The sequence below is a fragment of the Nycticebus coucang genome, chromosome 6 (assembly GCF_027406575.1).
Source record: "Nycticebus coucang isolate mNycCou1 chromosome 6, mNycCou1.pri, whole genome shotgun sequence".
Taxonomy (NCBI): Eukaryota; Metazoa; Chordata; class Mammalia; order Primates; family Lorisidae; genus Nycticebus; species Nycticebus coucang.
Window position 1 is genome coordinate 99,411,990 of NC_069785.1, and position 12,211 is coordinate 99,424,200.

General features: G+C 40.9%; 1 protein-coding gene and 1 pseudogene across 1 annotated transcript in view; one reads left to right on the plus strand and one right to left on the minus strand.

Moving 5' to 3' along the window:
* SEC11A (SEC11 homolog A, signal peptidase complex subunit) overlaps positions 1–12,211 on the minus strand; it is a 48,552-nt gene that overhangs the window by 22,131 nt on the left and 14,210 nt on the right. The window lies entirely within an intron of this gene.
* On the plus strand, positions 5,484–6,265 carry LOC128587697 (charged multivesicular body protein 3-like; annotated as a pseudogene).

Below are 12,211 nucleotides of genomic sequence, written 5' to 3' on the forward strand. Positions count from 1 at the left end.
CCTCCCAAAGTGCTGGGATTAAAGGTGTGCACCACTGCACCTGGCCTCTAATACTTAATTTTCTACAGTAAGTATCCCTTGATAATCATGGGATAGTCGATGACATTTAATTCCACTCCTTCACTTTATAGTTGAGGACCTTAGCTTTAGAGAGAAGAGATTTCACCTTCTCAGTAACATTGTCAAGACTAAAAGGTCAGCCTATCTTACTAAATTTCCACTACTCTATAAATTCCATAACTTAAATGAGCAGATACAATACCAGAAAGGCATTTTAAATAAAGAAAATAATGTGAGCTGTGTTAGGCCGAGGCTAAAAAAATGGATAAAATTAGACAGGATGACTACAAACTAAAACATGCAGTTCAAGGAATCAAAAAAGCTAGGGGCTAGTTAGCCTGGTGGTGTGGCGGGCACCTATAGTGCCTGCTGCTCGGGAGGCTGAGGCAAGAGGATCACTTGAGCCCAAGAGTTTGAGGTTGCTGTGAGCTATTACACCACAGCACTCTACTGAGGGTGACAAAGTAAGACTCTATCTTTAAAAAAAAAAAAAAAATCATCAAAACAATAAAAGCTGAGGCTAGAAAGTACTGGGAGATCTGAGGTGTGTGTATTGCTTGAGCTCAGGAGTTCAAGACCAGCCTGAGCAAAAGTGAGACCTTGTCTCTACTAAAATTAGAAAAATTAGCTGGGCATAGCAGTGGGTGCCTATAGTCCCAGCTACATGGGAAGCTGAGGCAAAAGAATCACCTAAACCCAGGAGTTTGAAGTTGCTACAAGCTATGATGCCATGGCACATCTAGCCTGGGCAACAGAGCGAGACTTTTTTTTCTTCTAAGAAACAAGAAAAAAAAAGAAAAGAAGGAAGAGAGGGAGGGCCTGGGAAAAATCTGAGAAAGCAAATTAAGGTCCAATTATAATGAACCTTAAATGTAGGACTGAAAATATGGGCCTCAAAAAACCTTCAGAATATACTTTAAAGTGAAAAACCAAAAGTTTCAAAAATATGTACAAGATAAGCTCTTTGGGGGGTGGGAGGTGGGGGGTGAACAGAGTCTCACTATGTCACCCTTAGTAGAGTGCCATGGCGTCACAGCTCACAGCAACCTCAAACTCTTGGGCTTAAGCGAATCTCTTGCCTCAGCCTCCCTAGTAGCTGGAACTATAGGTGCCCACCACAAGGCCTGGCTATTTTTGTTGTTGTTGTTGTTGTTGTTGTTGCAGTTATTGTCGTTTGGCAGGCCCAGGCTAGGTTAAAACCTAATGTTTCTTAAAATGTGGCTGGCGCCCTAGCCACTGAGCTACAGGTGCAGAGCCAATGAGCTCATTTTTGTTATTTAAAAAAAAGATATACAGGTTGGGCGTGGTGGCTCACACCTGTTAGTCCCAGCACTTTGGAAGACCAAGGCAGAAGGATCATTTGAGTTCAAAAGGAGTTCAAGACCAGCCTGAGCAAGAGAGACCCAGTCTCTACTAAATTAAAAATTAGCTGGGTGTGTGGCAGATGCCTATAGTCCAAGCTACTTGGAAGGCTGAGGCAGGAGGATCCCTTGAGCTCATGGGTCTATGATTGCTGTGAGCTAAGCTGACACCATGGCACTCCAGCCTAGACAACAGAGTGAGACCGCCTCAAAAAAAAGAAAGAAAGAAAAAAATTCAATGCCATGGGGAAAAAGGTGGGAGACTGTCCTAGATTTAAAAGGACTAAAGAGATATAACAACCAAATGTAATACTTATACTAATCAGTTTATATTCTGATTGGATCTTGGTTAGTAAGATAAAGACATTTTGGAGTCAACCAAAGAAACTCAAAATATGACTTGAATATTAAGTAACACTAGGAAATTAAGGTTAATTTTCTTAGGTGTGATAATTATATTGTTGTTATGTAGACACTGTTCTTATCATTGGAGGTACATGTTAGTAGCAGTTAGCTAGTAGTTGAAGTCAGTTGAGTTATCATATCTGCAACTCAATTTCAAAAGATTCTGCAAAAAAAAAATTTATATACATGACACACACATAAATACACAAAGAACAAAGGCAAAATGTTAACAACTATTGAATCTGTGTGCTAGCTTATAGGTGTTCGCAATACTATCCTTTTTTTTTTTTAAACTAATTTTTTTTTTTTTTTTTTTTTGCAGTTTTTGGCCAGGGCTGGGATTGAACCCGCCACCTCCAGCATATGAGGCGCCGCCCTCGTTTTTGTTTTTTCCGTAGAGACAGTCTCACTTTTTCGCCCTTGGTAGAGTGCTATGACATCGCACAGCTCACAGCAACCTCCAGTGCCTGGCCTTAGGCGATTCTCTTGCCTCAGCCTCACAAGTAGCTGGGACCACAGGTGCCCACCACAACGCCCAGCTATTATTTTTGTTGCAGTTCAGCCGGGGCTGGGTTTGAACCCACCAGCCTCAGTATATGGGGCAGGTGCCCTACTCACTGAGCCACAGGCACTACCCAATACTATTCTTTTTTTATGGAGACAGTGTCGGTCTGTCACCCAGACTAGAGCGTCATCGTGTCATAGCTCACAACAATCTCAAACTCTTGACCTCAAGCCTTCCAAGTAGTTGGAACTATAGGCACCTGCCTGGTTAGGTTTTTTGTTTGTTTGTTTTTTTAGTAGAGATGGGGTGGGGGAGAGTGTCTCGCTTTTGCTCAGGCTGGTCTTAAACCTCTGAGCTGAGGAATCCCACCTCAGCCTCCCAAACTGCTAGGATTATATAGGCATGCGCCACCACAGCCTGCAACTCATACTATTCTTTTAATGTTTCTTAAAAATTAAAAAAAAAAAGTATAGTAAAAATAGAAGAAAATAATCTATGTTAGTGCTCATATTTGGACATATAATGCTAGGCAACAAAATAAGAACATTTGAAGAGACACTTGGAAGGAATAACAAACATACGGGTTATTTCAATTTGTTTATCCATATTTTCTACATGTTTTCTTTTTCAATTTTTATTTCTATCAAAATATTATATACAAATATATACAAGAATGAATAATAATAAAAAAAAAAAAAACAGCAGGCTCGGCACTTGTAGCACAGTGGTTACAGCCCAGCCACATAGACGAAGGGTGGCAGGTTCAAATCCAGCCTGGGCCAGCTAGAACAATGGCAATTGCAACAAAAAATAGCTGGGCCTTGTAGCAGGTACCTGTAGTCCCAGCTACTAGGGAAGCTGAGGCAAGAGAATCGCTTAAGCCCAAGAGTTTGAGGTTGCTGTGAGCTATGACATGACAGCACTCTACAGAGGGCAACATAGTAAGACTCTGCCTCAAAAAAAAAACCAGCAATACCCTAGCCATGGCAGGCCCCCTACAGCAAACACTTTCTTCTCTCTTTTAGCTATTTCTTCTGCTATTTACCCCCATCTTCTAAAAATTATTTTCCTTCTTTCATAATAAAATAAATAGCTAATAAAGGATGTACAAGATTTATGATAAGGAAGTTAGTTCTTTTATATCATTTTCTACGTTTTTTTCCCTAGAATTAACCTGTTTTTCCCAGATACTTTTAAAAAAGGTTTCAAGTTTCATATTATTATAAATGCATAGTCTTGTCTATCTCCGAAAGGATACACAAGAACCTGAGGACAGTGGCTGCCTCTGGGTAGAAGAATCAGGAGTGGGGGGAAGGAAAATACTTTGGTATATGAAGTTTTTGAAGTTTTTACTAGATGAAAATATCACCTATTCAAAAACAAACTGTTTAGGTTCATTTTCTAAATTAAATGCATGCTAATGACCAGAATACTATTTTTCTGGTATTCTAGTGAAGCAAGATGTACTCTATCAATATAATTAATGTCATCCACAAAAGAAAATAAGAACATTTGAAGAGACACTTGGAAGGAATAACATAAGCATATGGGTAATGTGGAACCAAGACCAACACTCTCATTTACAGGTAAGGAAACTAGGGCACAGAGAAACTAAGTGATGCTCACGGATGCACATCTATTGGCAAGAAGACCTTGAACTCTGGTCTCCTAAATTCCACCTACTTAAGATGGTAACATTTTAAAAGACAAAAATGATCTTTTTATTCAAAAGACTGAATTCAAATTCAGGAAGTAGAATGGGAGACCAACAGAAGTAGGAAAAACAGTATCTAAGAAGCAACCATAATCACCAGAGGAAAAACAGTCAAGAGTTCAGCTAAGACTCTATTTTCCAAACTTTCCATACTAAAAATACCACCACCACCTGCAGTACTGGTTAGGACAACAGATTCTGGGCCCCCGTCCAGGGCCTCTGAGGAAGGAGTTGTGAGATTCCATAAAAACCACAACATACAGTTCCACAATCACTTCCTCAAAACACTTGGTGTCGTAAGTGTTTCACAATTCAGAATAGGTCAGATGTAGAAAAGGTCATACCTGCACATACTATATGTTACACAATACTCCTAGCAGTGCTTATGGCAATATTTTATATTCAAACCCAGTAAGATTCCTGGGGCTAAACAAAGAAATTCATGCTGAAATAAATAAAAACTAAAAATAACCATCTGTTTATCAGTTCAAATCTGATTCATTGAGGAAAAAAACTCCATTTTCAGAAGGGGTCAGAGGTAGAACTATCAGAACAGTAACCTAATAAGATACCATAGCAGGGGTCCTCAAACTTTTTAAACAGGGGGCCAGTTCACTGTCCCTCAGACCATTGGAGGGCTGGACTACAGTTTAAAAAAAAAACTATGAACAAATTCCTATGCACACTGCACATATCTTATTTTGAAGTAAAAAAACAAAATGGGAACAAATACAATCACACCGCCACATGTGGCCCGCGGGCCGCAGTTTGAGGACTCCTGCATAGGGTGGCGCCTGTGGCTCAGTGGGTAGGGTGCCAGCCCCATATACTGAGGGTGGCAGGTTCAAACCCAGCCCCGGCCAAACTGCAACAAAAAATAGCCAGGCATTGTGGCGGGTGCCTATAGTTCCAGCTATTCGGGAGGCTGAGGCAAGAGAATCACCTAAGCCCAGGAGTTGGAGGTTGCTGTGAGCTGTGACGCCACAGCACTCTACCGAGGGCAATAAAGTGACTCTGTCTCTTAAAAAAAAAAAAAAGATACCTTATAAAATGACTGCTCTTTAAAAGAACAGCACCATGCACTCCCAGCTACTTGAGACTGCTACCTTTTACTATAAAAATGTATCTAATGATCAACATCATCCTTCTCATTTTTATCAGAGAAAGGTTTTTGGTTTTTTTGTTTTTGTTTTTGAGACAGAGTCTCAAGCTGTCACCCTGGGTAGAGTGCCATGGCGTCGTAGCTCACAGCAATCTCCGACTCTTGGACATAAGTGAGTCTCTTGCCTCAGCCTCCCAAGTAGCTGGGACCAGTTGTCATTGTTGTTTTAGCTGACCCAGACTGGGTTTGAACCCGCCACCCTCGGTGCATGTGGCCAGTTCCATAACCACTGTGCTAAGAGCGCTGAGCCATACAGAACGATTCTAAAAGTCTGTCATGGCTCTGGGTGTCTACATTGCCTTCCTTCTGGCCAGCCCTGCCCAGAAGGCTGCCCATGACTTGCCTAGGTGCAGGGAATGGAAAGCCGGAAGGGATAAGAGGAGTTTAGTTCGTCATTGGGAGTATTTGGAAAAACCCAGGAGAAACCTCCCAAAGAGCTGGTCAATGAATGGTCATTGAAGATAAGAAAGGAAATGAGAGTTGTTGACAGGCAAATAAGAGATATCCAAAAGAGAAGAAGAAAAAGCGAAATGATCTGTGAAAGATGCTGCCAAGAAAGGCCAAAAGGATATCTGTGTAGTTTTGGCCAAGGAGATGACCAGGTCAAGGAAGGCTGTGAGCAAGCTCCATGCATCCAAAGTGCACATGAACTCAGTGCTTATAGAATCAGCTTGTGGTCCTGCAAGCGGCTGGCTCCCCACAGAAGAGCACAGGACTAATGGGGTTATGCAAAGTCTTATGAAGATCCCAAAAACCCAGGCTACCATGTGGGAGCTATCCAAAAAGATGATGAAGGCTGGGATCATAGAGGAGATAGATGTTAGAGGATACTTTTTGAAAGCATAGATGATCAGGAAGAAATGGAGGAGGCAGCAGAAATGGAAATCGACAAAATTCTTTTTGAAATGACAGCAGGGGTGTTGGGCAAGGCACCCAGTAAAGTCAATGGCGCCCTTCGAGAGCATGAACCTTTAGAAGCAATGGCTGCCTCAAAGGATGAGGAATAAGAAGAGACTCAAGAGGCCATGCAGTCCCAGCTGGCCACACTCTACAAGTAGGGGCCAGCTGGGCTCTCGGGCTCTCCTCATGACTCAAATGCTAGGTGTGGACACGCTCCTCCAAAAAGCCACCATGTTACGTACCTCTTGGACTACACCTCTGTCACAAAGCATAGCATTTTGGAGGTTCTCTGCTAGTATCTGTTCACTCTCTGCAAAAGTTTTGGGATCTCAAAGGGATTCTTCCTAGGAAGGTGATGTAATTATGTGTACCATTTTCAGGAACATAAACAGAACTATCTTACTGGGGAGAGGGTGAAGAAATCTATCCTTTCATGAAGAGGTGATGGCCTGAATGTTGAGGACTTTACATTTTTTTGGTAAAATCTATATATACATAGATTTTAATAAATTTCTGCTTTAAAACTTGGCCCCATTAAAAAAAAAAAAGTTCAGGCGGTTCCCATAGCTCAGTGGGTAGGATGCCGGCCACATACACTGAGGCTGGCAGATTCGAACCAGGCCCAGGCCAGTTAAAATCAACAATGACAACTGCACAAAAAAAAAAAAAAAAAAAAAATAGCTGGGCATTGTGGCAGGCGCCTGTAGTCCCAGCTACTTGGGAGGCTGAGGCAAGAGAATCGCTGAAGCCCAAGAGTTGGAGGTTGCTGTGAGCTGTGACGCCATGGCACTCTACCCAGGGCGACAGCTTGAGACTCTCTCAAAAAGGAAAGAAAAAATAGTTCATCACTGTGTATAACTGGCATATTTCTTAAACGACGCCTATCTGTATATCACTAAGTCTAGACAGAAGCACACCATGTGCTAAAACAAACATTCCATCTGAGCATATGTTTGAAAAGTGTCATACACTTCTCCTTGTCTTCCGACCCCTCTTTTTCCTTCCAAGAATCTTTACTCAAACATCAAACATATTGCCTCTCTGGACCCTGCTTTTATTACCACTACATCTGAATGCTTACAATGCATGTTACCAGAAAAACTGTCTTTCTAGTACTGGCAGAAATAAGGCAGCAGCTACCTAACCTTCTTATACCATTTGACATAGACATTTTAACATATATACAGTTACAACCACAGAATTGAATACATTTTTCTAAAGAAGTAATCAGAATATATTCCTCAATACTTATGGTGAAACTAGAAAAGAATGCTATTGAAACTAAATCAAAACTATATATATATATATAGTATTTTTCAGTAGATACGGAATAGAGATTTATGTGTATCATTTTTTTCTTCATTTTTAGTAAATAATGTGTGGAACCTGTCCCTGTGACTAGAATAATCCACTCTAATATATAACAAGAAATTAAGTAAAACCTAGGACACATGCCTGGGGCAACAGAGTGAGACCCTGTCTCTACAAAAAAAATTTAAAAAATGAGCTGGCCTTGGCTGGGCGTGGTAGCTAACACTTATAATCCTAGCACTCGGGGAGGCTGAGGCAGGTGAATTGCCTGAGCTCATGGGTGGAGACCAGCCTGATCAAGAGTGAGACCTCTTCTCTAAAAATAGCTGGGTATTGTGGTGGGTACCTGTAGTCCCAGCTACTCGGGAGGCTGAGGCAAGAGGATCACTTAAGCGTACCAATTCAAGGTTAAAGTGAGCTATGACTATAACACTACACTCCAGCCTGAGTGACAGAGCAAGACTGTCTCTAATTAAGAAAGACAAACACAGGACAGATAATTCAACAAAATAAACATTGATAGTAATTTTATTTTATTTTATTTTTTCTTTTAGAGACAGAGTCTCAGTTTATTGCCCTCGGTAGAGTGCCGTAGCCACACCTAACAGCAACCTCCAACTCCTGCACTTAGGTGATTCTCTTGCCTCAGCCTCCCGAGTAGCTGGGATTACAGGCGCCTGCCACAATGTCTGGCTATTTTTTTGTTGCAGTTTGGCTGGGGCCCTGTTTGAACCTGCCACCCTTGGTATATGGGGCTGGCGCCCTATTCACTGAGCCACAGGCACCGCCCAGGATGGTGGATATTTTTGTATTTGCAAAAATAGTCTTGAGCTTTATTCTGGAATACAAGCAAGTTACTTGGAAACAGTTTCAAGCTCTTTTGAGGCCTTGTTAGGTGGATTCCAGACTAGACTTTATTCTAGGACTAATTTTGTACCACAAGCAAATAATACCTTTCTGAGTACTCTGTCCAAAGCCCCAGGTGTTGAAGATTTGCACTCTGGCTGATGGAAACAAACTATACCCATTCCATTTTAGATGTCTCTTTTTCCATCCTCACTAGTTCCCTCATTTACATGCACTAATTATTGCTTTGGCTCTCTAAACTCCTAATTCTTTATCCTCAAATCAGGAGACTGCTAGGCTCTGTCTGCATTTCCCCCTTGCCCCGTGATCTGGAAACTCTGGTCTGTAAGTTAGGGCAGTCATAGGTCTCACTTTGTTTCTCCTTTCTAAGTAATTACAGTAATGTGCTGTGATATGCCCAATGTCTAAAAACTCTTGTTTCCTATATTTTGTCCAATGTTTTAGTTATTTTAGGCAGGAAGGTAAATGTGGTTCCTGTTAATCCAACCTGGCTAGAACAGCATATTTTTGAGATTCATCTATGTCGTATGTGTCAATAGTTCATTTCTTTCTGTTCCTGAGTAGTATTCCATTATATGGAAATATTGTAGTTCATTTACAGGTTGAATATTCCTTATCTGAAATGCTTGGGACCAGAAGTATTTTGGATTATTTTCATATTTTGGATTACTTACATTTGTATTATACCAGTTAAACATCCCAAATCTAAAAATCTGAAATTCAAAATGTTCTGGTAAGCATTTTCTTTGAGAATCATGTCAGCATTCAAAAAGTTTAGAATTTTGGAGCATTTCAGATTTGAGATGTTTATCCTATATTCATCAGTTTGGGCTACTCAGAGAGAAGTTGTTGAATATGTTTGTATATGTTAGATATGTTTTCATTTGTCAATTTTTAAAACATTTAACAGATTTTTCAAGCGAAATTTATTTTAATGTTAACATAATACCTATTTAAACTATTAAGGACTTTTAAAATTATCATATAAGATCCACTATAACACTTATGGTAACTTCAGTGACTATAATAACTGTGTTTTCTGAACATGTTTTGATTTCCCCAGTGCTAATAGTTTTACCTCTAACTGCTGTCAGTGTATATGGAATACTGTAGCTTCTTTTTTTTTTTCTTTGAGACAGAGTCTCACCATGTTGCCCTCAACCTCAAACTCTTGGGCTTAAGCGATTCTCTTGCCTCAGTTTCCCAAGTAGCTGGGACTACAGGCACCCGCCACAGGCACGGGGCTATTATTTTGTTGCTGTTGTTTAGCTGACCCGGTCTGGGTTTGAATCCACCACCCCCGGTGTACGTGGCTGGCTCTGTAACCACTACGGCAAGCCGTAGCTTCTAATTGCTCATCTTTCTGTGAGTTAGAAAGCGGGGAATTATGATTATGGATTAAAGAGTCTCTTAGTTTGAGGTCTTAACATTAAGTGGAATTTAAGACGTAAGCCAACTGCGATTTTGAAGGCCCAAGGCACATTTTTGCTTCCATGGTCACTGCTCCTACTGCTTGAGATTGCTGGAAGCCCAATTTCTGTGAACATACTCTGTGTGTTGAACTTCACCTATCTCTGCCAAGAATAGGAAACATAATGGTGTATCTGATAACTGTAATAGATAAATACATAGGACATACCTTCTAGATTGTAGCTTATAAATTAGAGTGTGTCTAAAATTACTATCAAGGGATGGTGCCTGTGGCTCAGTGGGTAAGGCGCCAGCCCCATATACCAAGGGCAGGTTCAAACCCGGCCCAGCCAAACTGCAACAACAACAATAACAACAAAAAAAGCTGGGTGTTGTGGCGGGCACCTGTAATCCCAGCTACTCAAGAGAATCACCTAAGCCCAAGAGCTGGAGGTTGCTGTGAGCTGTGATGCCACAGCACTCTACCAAGGGCAACAAAGTGAGACTCTGTCTCAAAAAAACCATCCAAAAAGGTAAAATTCAGATTCTGGTAAGCAATAAAATATTACCACACATAGTCTGGTAGCTGAAGTGACAGGACTGCTTGAGGCCAAGAGTTCAAGACCAGCCTGGGAAATGGAGTGAGATCCCATTTCTAAATTTTTTTTTTTTTTTTTTGAGACAGTCTCACTTGGTCACCCTTGATAGAGTGCTGTGACATCTCACTTTAGGCTAGGAATTTGAGACTGCCCTGGGCAACATCGCAAGCCCTCATCTCTACAAAAAATTTAAAAGTTAGCCTGGCGTGGTGGGACATGCTTATAGTAACAGCTACTTAGGAGGCTGAGGCAGGAGGATCACTTGCGCCCTGGAGTTTGAGGTTACAGAGCTATAATCACACCACTGCACTTCTAGGCTAGGTGACGAAGGGATACCCTATCTCTAAATAAATAAATAAATGGCAAATTCTTGAGAACCTAACAAGCCTAAATGTTTATGCAACTAACAACTTAAAAATATAGAAAGTAAAACTGATAAAATTCTAAGGAGAAATACACAAATCTACACTTACAGTCAGAAATTTCAAAACCCCTCCTTCAATAGTTGATACAGAAAGAAAACAAAAAAAAATCAGTAAGAATATAGAGGATGTGAATAACACTACTCATCAAATTGATATTTACTGAACAGTAGATACGTTAAATTCCTTCTAAGTACACACAGAACATTTACCAAGATAGACCACATTCATGCTCACAAAACAAATACCAACAAGTAGAATTTGACCACCCTGAGCAAAAAGTGAGACCCTGTTTGTACTAATAATAGAAAAAACAGCCACTGGTTATGGAGGGTGCATATAGTCCCCAGCTACTTGGGAGGCTGAGGTAAGAGGATCACTTGAGCCCAAGAGTTTGAGGTTGCTGTGAGCTATGATGCCACAGCACTTTACCCAGGGCAACAGAGGGAGACTCTGCCTCAAATAAATAATTAAATAACTAGGATTTGAATTATATAAAATATATTCTCTCATCACAAGGAATGCAAATAGAAATCAATTAACAAATGCCCGAAAAATCTCTCAAATATTTAGAAATCAAATACACTTCTAGATAACCAATGATAAAGGAAGATAGCAAGAGAAATTAGAGGCTCATGTTTGTAATATTAGCACTCTGGGAGACTAAGGTGAGAGGATCACTTCAGGAGAGGAGTTCAAGATCAGCCTGAAACAAGAGAAGACTCCATCTCTACTAAAAAAAGGAAAATTAGTCAGGTGCAGTGGCAGGAGTTACTCAGGTGACTGGGGCAGGAGAATCCCTTGAGCCCAAGAGTTTGAGGTTACAGTGAACTATGATGACACCACTGCTCTCTAGCCCAGGCAATAGGGCAACACTCTGTCTCAAAAACAAAGAGAGAGAGAGAAAGAAATTAGAAAGTATTTCAAACTGAATTAAAAAATGCAGTATTTCAGAATTTGCAGAATGTATTAAAGTAGTATATAGAGGGGATTTTTATAGCTATAAAGGCCTATATTTTAAAAAAAAGGAATGGTCTTAAATAATTTATTATATTTTTATTCACACTCAGCCAAAATATTTCATCATTTACTTTGTAATTCTAGGCTGCACCTGTGGCTCAGTGAGTAGGGCGCCGGCCCCATATGCCGAGGGTGGCGGGTTCAAACCCAGCCCCGGCCAAACTGCAACATTTACTTTGTAATTCTCCTTTGACCCATGGGGTTTTTTTGTTTGCTAGGATTACACGCGTGAGCCATCATGCCTGACAACTCGTACTATTCTTTCAATTTTTCTTAAAAATTCAAAAAATAGGGGCGGCGCCTGTGGCTCAGTGAGTAGGGCACCAGCCCCATATGCCGAGGGTGGTGGGTTCAAGCCCAGCCCCGGCCAAACTGCAACAAAAAAATAGCAGGGCGTTGTGGCGGGCGGCTGTAGCCCCAGCTGCTCGGGAGGCTGAGGCAAGAGAATCATGTAAGCCCGAGAGCTGGAGGTTGC